The sequence below is a fragment of the Ahaetulla prasina genome, chromosome 2, assembly GCF_028640845.1.
Source record: "Ahaetulla prasina isolate Xishuangbanna chromosome 2, ASM2864084v1, whole genome shotgun sequence".
NCBI lineage: Eukaryota > Metazoa > Chordata > Lepidosauria > Squamata > Colubridae > Ahaetulla > Ahaetulla prasina.
In genome coordinates, this window is record NC_080540.1 from 121955868 (window position 1) to 121961401 (window position 5534).

Consider the following 5534-nt stretch of genomic DNA (forward strand, 5'->3'; position numbering starts at 1 on the left):
GCTGTCCCAAGTCTATTTATATCATGTAGGTTTTCCTGCATGTTGTATTCTGGTGAAATTACTTTCAAGCCAATTTGTGTAAGATCTTGAATATATAGTATGCTGATATGTTGCTAGATTGTAGTCTGTTTCTGATTACAATTCAAAATGGAGATTCTACCTACTAAAACTGTATATAATTTAGGACAAAATGATCTGAAAGATCATGTTATTCCTTCTTTCAGGAACTTGTGTAGAGGATCTTCCCTTTGTGACTGCTGCCGAAGTTGGGGACTCCTGACAAGGCTGCTCCCTTTATATTATCTTCCTCTCATGGGCAAAAATAAATTGATTTAGGTTGATTTTTTGTGTGTAAGTGGTTTCTGGTTGCTTTTTTTGAGAAGATGTTGGTGGTTCTGAATGTATTGAATTGTGTTATTAATTATGTTTATGGTTCAATTTTTTATAGTTGGACTTAAGTGCCGACTTTTAGCAGAGAGATCAAATATGAATAAAATAATGTGCTCCACTTTTTAAGGAGGCAAATCTTTCCAATCTAATCTCAATTCAGCAGAAGGAAGCTAGTAAGACAAAACTGAAATATGATATCACATCACAAGGCAATAGGGTTATTGGCAGATGGCTCAGAGAAAAAGAAAGAAAAACCGAACTGAAGCAGGATCTGCTGTTGTCTTTGCCTGCTATCTCTCTCCCATGTAATTGTGCCCATTGGACAGTTTCTGATATATGGTCAGTTGGAAGGTGGGAAGGAGAGAAGGTTAGTAATGTATTGCCACTGGAAAGGGACACTGGTCTTACCATAATACGTCCTTTCTTGTAGTGTACGATGGGAGTGCCAGGCTGGATTATTCTAGGCTCTAGCTCTAGCTCTATGGACTGAGTTGAAAACTTCTGAGGTTCCGCATCCCTGGTGACATTCCTCAGTTTTGACAATGAAGCCAAAGCGAATGGATATCCATCTGAAAGATAGAAAACAGGAAAACTCCCCACCCACAGGAGTCAGACCAGACAGAAACAGGGTGGGGCTGGCACCTCCCATTGCACACTACGAGAAAGGATATATCATGGTAAGACCAACGTCCTTTCTCCATAGTGTGGCAATGGGAGGTGCCAGGCTGGGATATACCAAAGACTGGCCAGCACTACAGATGGGAACTATTCTGGGCCGATGACCCTGACTCTTCGTGGATCCTTTGCAGTACCCTCCACCCAAATGCTGCCTCTGCCGAGGCATATGAGTCTGTAGTGGCATATAAAGGGAGATGGAGATGTCTATGTAGCCACCCTACAAATCTCCTCCATGGAAGCCTGAGTAGCCCAGGCTGCCGTTGTAGCTGCACTGTGGGTAGAGTGGGCCATTATCCCCTGAGGCACCGGGAGAGCTTGAAGCTTGTAAGCACATCCTAAGCCAATGCCCCACCGTGGAAGGGGTCACCCTGTAGCCCAGGGTTGACGGTTGATAGGAGACAAACAGGGATTCAGTCTTCTGAAACGAAGTGGTCCATGATATATAAATACAGAGGGCCTGCCTAACATCCAGCGTGTGACAGGTATGTTCCAAGGTGTGCCTAGGCCTTGGACAGAAGTCTGGCAGGACCAACTCCTGTGCTCGGTGAAACAAGGAGTTGACCTTTGGAAGAAAGACAGGTCCAGCTGCAGGACCACCCTGTTAGAGTGAAAGACACACAGGTCATTCCATTTTAATTTTTATACCGCCCTTCTCCCAAAGGACTCAGGGCGGTGAACAGCCAGATAAAACAATACAATATATTACAATAAAAACTATTTAAAAAACTTATTCAATATGGCCTAAATTTAGATATAAAATGTATAATATAAAATAAACCCCATTTAAAATCGAATTAAAAAACCCCTATTAAGCCAGTCCTGCTCGGAAGAATAGATACATCTTCAGCTCAAAGCGAAAAGTCCGGAGGTCAGGAAGCTGTCGAAGTCCTGGGGGAAGCTCGTTCCAGAGGGTAGGAGCCCCCACCGAGAAGGCAATGCCCCTTCTAATGGCCTGATCAATACACAGCTTCAGGAACTGTGGCATGTCTTGTTCCCCAATTTCATCTTGGCAGAGCCCCGCTGCGGTGGGAGTCCACGTAGCCTCAGGGGCCCGAAGCGTTGTCCCAGAATGTCCAGGCTGTGGTTGTGGGTCACCAAGGTTATCAGGTGACCAGGGCCTGGCAGCCCCAGGTTGGGATGGCATGTTCAGATTCTGCTGAGCAGACAAATCTGGGGGTGGAGAAGCCATCTGATGTTCAGAAATGGCAGAATCTGATGGGGCCTGAGGTAAAACCCCCACTGAGGCCTTGGCAAACTGCCTGTCAATGACCGTTTGTTGTACCTGGGTAGTCTTTTCATCAGCCTTAGACGTGCCAGAACGTGCTCTGGCCCTGGCATAAATTTTAGCAGCTGCAGCAAGGCTGGCTGTTCTAGGCTTGGATGGCGCTCTGCCCACCCTATCTGGCTGAGGTGACCAAGAACCCTCTGCAGAGAAGGAAGCCTGTCTGTCAGTATCTTCCATGGTAAGCAGTTGCTATGCCAGAAGCCCACTGTAAATCCTCAGAAGCAGGGCAAGCTATTTGCCAACTGTCCAACTTCTCTTAGGAAGTAAAGGGCCCAAGGCTTTTTTTTTTAAAAAATAGTCAGAAATGTTCAAACAGGGCAGAAAGAAATATACAGGCCTGATCCCACGATGAAGACAAAATGGCCACAGGAACCTCAAAATGGTGATTCCAATCATTGCAGAGCAGAAATTGATAGCAGGAACAGGCCCACCAGGCCAGCCACATCAGGCACCAAAGCTGGCCTGCAGGCACGAAAGTGGCTGTATAATGTCCAAGGTGTTGTGTCTCGTCTGATCTCACCTCAGCCGGGGTCTTCTTATCTGCTTCCGAACACGGAGGAATGTCCTAGTATGCCTCCCGGCCCCAGCCTTGGCTCCATGCCCAGACAGGCTGAAGAGGAGGAAATACCTCCAGCCCCCAGCTCTGGCTCCATGCCCGGGCAAACGGAGCAACTAGACCCCTCCCCCTCCTCCACAGCATGTGAGCCTGAGGGAGGTAAATTACCAACAGCTGCAGACTGGAGTGACCCTCGCGTCAGAAGACTTGATAGGCGGAGGCAACAGAAGGAAGGGAGGGGCAGGCCTGGATAAGTGCTGAGTCATGGAGCCACACCCCATGGCCTATATAAAGGATCTGCTTTCTGGCATTCTCTGAGTCAGGCAAAGTCTAAACATATCTTGCTGAAGTCACTTTCTGGTCTCCTGCCTGCCCCGAGGACTTTGCTAGGACTTTGGCAGAACTGCAGAGGCACGCCTGATTCGGATTTCCCTGACCCGGCCATCAGTGGAGGAGTGGGACACGACACAAGGCTCCCATCTACTGATGCGCAGAGCCCTACCAGCCCTGTAGCCACTATGTAATGCTGGGGGAGCAAAGCCGCCTGGACTTAAGGCCGCAAATGCAAAGCGCAGGAAAAAAGGCCGTGCAAAAAATCCAAACCTTCTGGGGACTGCACCAGGCTGAGAAAGGCTAGCGCGGTCCAGCGGCTCTGCCACAGCTTGCCCCTGGTGCCAGGAACCCAGGAATCCGCAAAACAGCCCACACCTGGGCTATGAGAGGCTGGCGTGGCTGAAAGGCTCCAAAATGCTGCCAGCAGCAAGAAAGCGAGCCCGCTCCACGGCTGACTGGCGCAGAAGAAATTGGAGCAAAAGGAAACCGCATCAAGGCTCCAAAAGGCTGGTGAGGCTCCAGTGGCTTCAGTTGCGGTGCTCAGACACCACCGAGGCCAGCTGCATTCACTGGGGTGAAGGCGAACCCCACAGTATCCCCAAAGCCACCTGCAAGGTACCTGAGAGGAAGGGGGAGGATGGGAGGCGTCAGAAAGGGTGACCACCCAGCTCCAATCCGTAACCACAGAGAGCCCTCCCCAGCTGCAAGCAAAAGAACAAGGATCCAAGAAAATCAAGACAAAAAGGGGATCCAAAAAATAGCAAGAGAAACAAAATCCACAAAAAAATAGAAAGAAGTTTCATTTTTGGGTTTTCCCTTCTCCTTAAATATTGAATTATTTTCAGGTATCCCATAGAGAGATTTATTTTCCAATCAAATATTTGGACAAGAATGAGAGAGAATATACTGAAATGAATTAGTGCCCAGAGAAGTCTTCTGCTGGGATCATCTTCAGTGAAAACTAGATTCTTGCCAGAAGTCATCGGCATCCATAAAGGTAATTACTTCTAATTCTTAAAAATTGATTGTATTGTCACTAATATCTTAAATATCACACTTGATAAATTTGATGTCATATATGCTGCTCCTCTTAAGATTACATATTTCATATACAATCACTTTATAGAAAGAAAACAGGTATTTTTTCAGTAATCCAATGACTTCAAAAAGATACGGTCTTAATAAGATATAAGGAGAAATGTTGTATACTGTCACATGAATGGTTCATTCGGAATCTATCAATATATTACAGTACTGGTTTAGCTCTTCTTTCTCCATCAGGGTCCTTCTAAAAACACCGTTTGTCGCTACTCAAACTCATAGCAAAGGAAGTGACTCTTATGTTTAGTGGTCAGTCACTGTACTGATTACAGATTAACAGAGTTGTTGGAAGGGAGCTTGTCGGTCATCTAGTCCAACCCACCCCTGCCCAAGCAGGAGACCCTATACCATTTCTGAAAAATGGCAGTCCAATCTCTTCTTGAAAGTCTTAAGTGATGAAGCTCCCACAACTTCCAAAGGCAATCTGTTCCATTGGTTGATTGTTCCCACTGTCAAAAAAATTCTTATTCCCAGGTTAAATCTCTCCTTGTTCAGTATCCATCCATTGTCTGGCCTTCAGCTGCTTTGGAAAATAGCTTCCTCTCTGTGGCAGCCCCTCAAATTATAGGAAGACTGCTATCACGTCTCCTCTAGTCCTTCTCTTCACTAGACTAGCCATGGGGTTCTTCATATGTTTTAGTTTCCAGTCCCCTAATCATCCTGGTTGCTCTTCTTTGCATTTTTTTTTCTAGAGTCTCAACATCTTTTTATAGTGTGACCAAAACTGGATGCAGTACTCTAGGTGTGGTCTTACTAGGGCTTTATAGAGTGGTATTAGTACCTCACTTGATCTTGATTGTATCCCTGTGTTAATGCAATTTAGGATTGCACTGGTTTTTTTTGGCTGCCGCTGCACACTGCTAGCTCATATTTAGCTGGTTGTCCACTAAGACTCCAAGATCCCTCTCACAGTTACTGCTATTAAGCCTAGTTTCACCCAGTCTATGCTATACTGTATCTATCTATACAGTATCTATACTGTACTATCATGTGATTTCTCTACTCCCTACTTCCCACCTGTACTAGTTCTCAGTAGTTTCAGAATGCAATTCAAAGTGTTGATCGCTATCTATATTACTTGGGATCTGGGTATTTTTGCAACTACCTTTCTTCAAATTTAGCTCAACTACTAGGTAGGACTTAGTTGTCCTCAAAGGCAAAAAGGTTCGAGGTGGCCAAAAGAAGATTGTT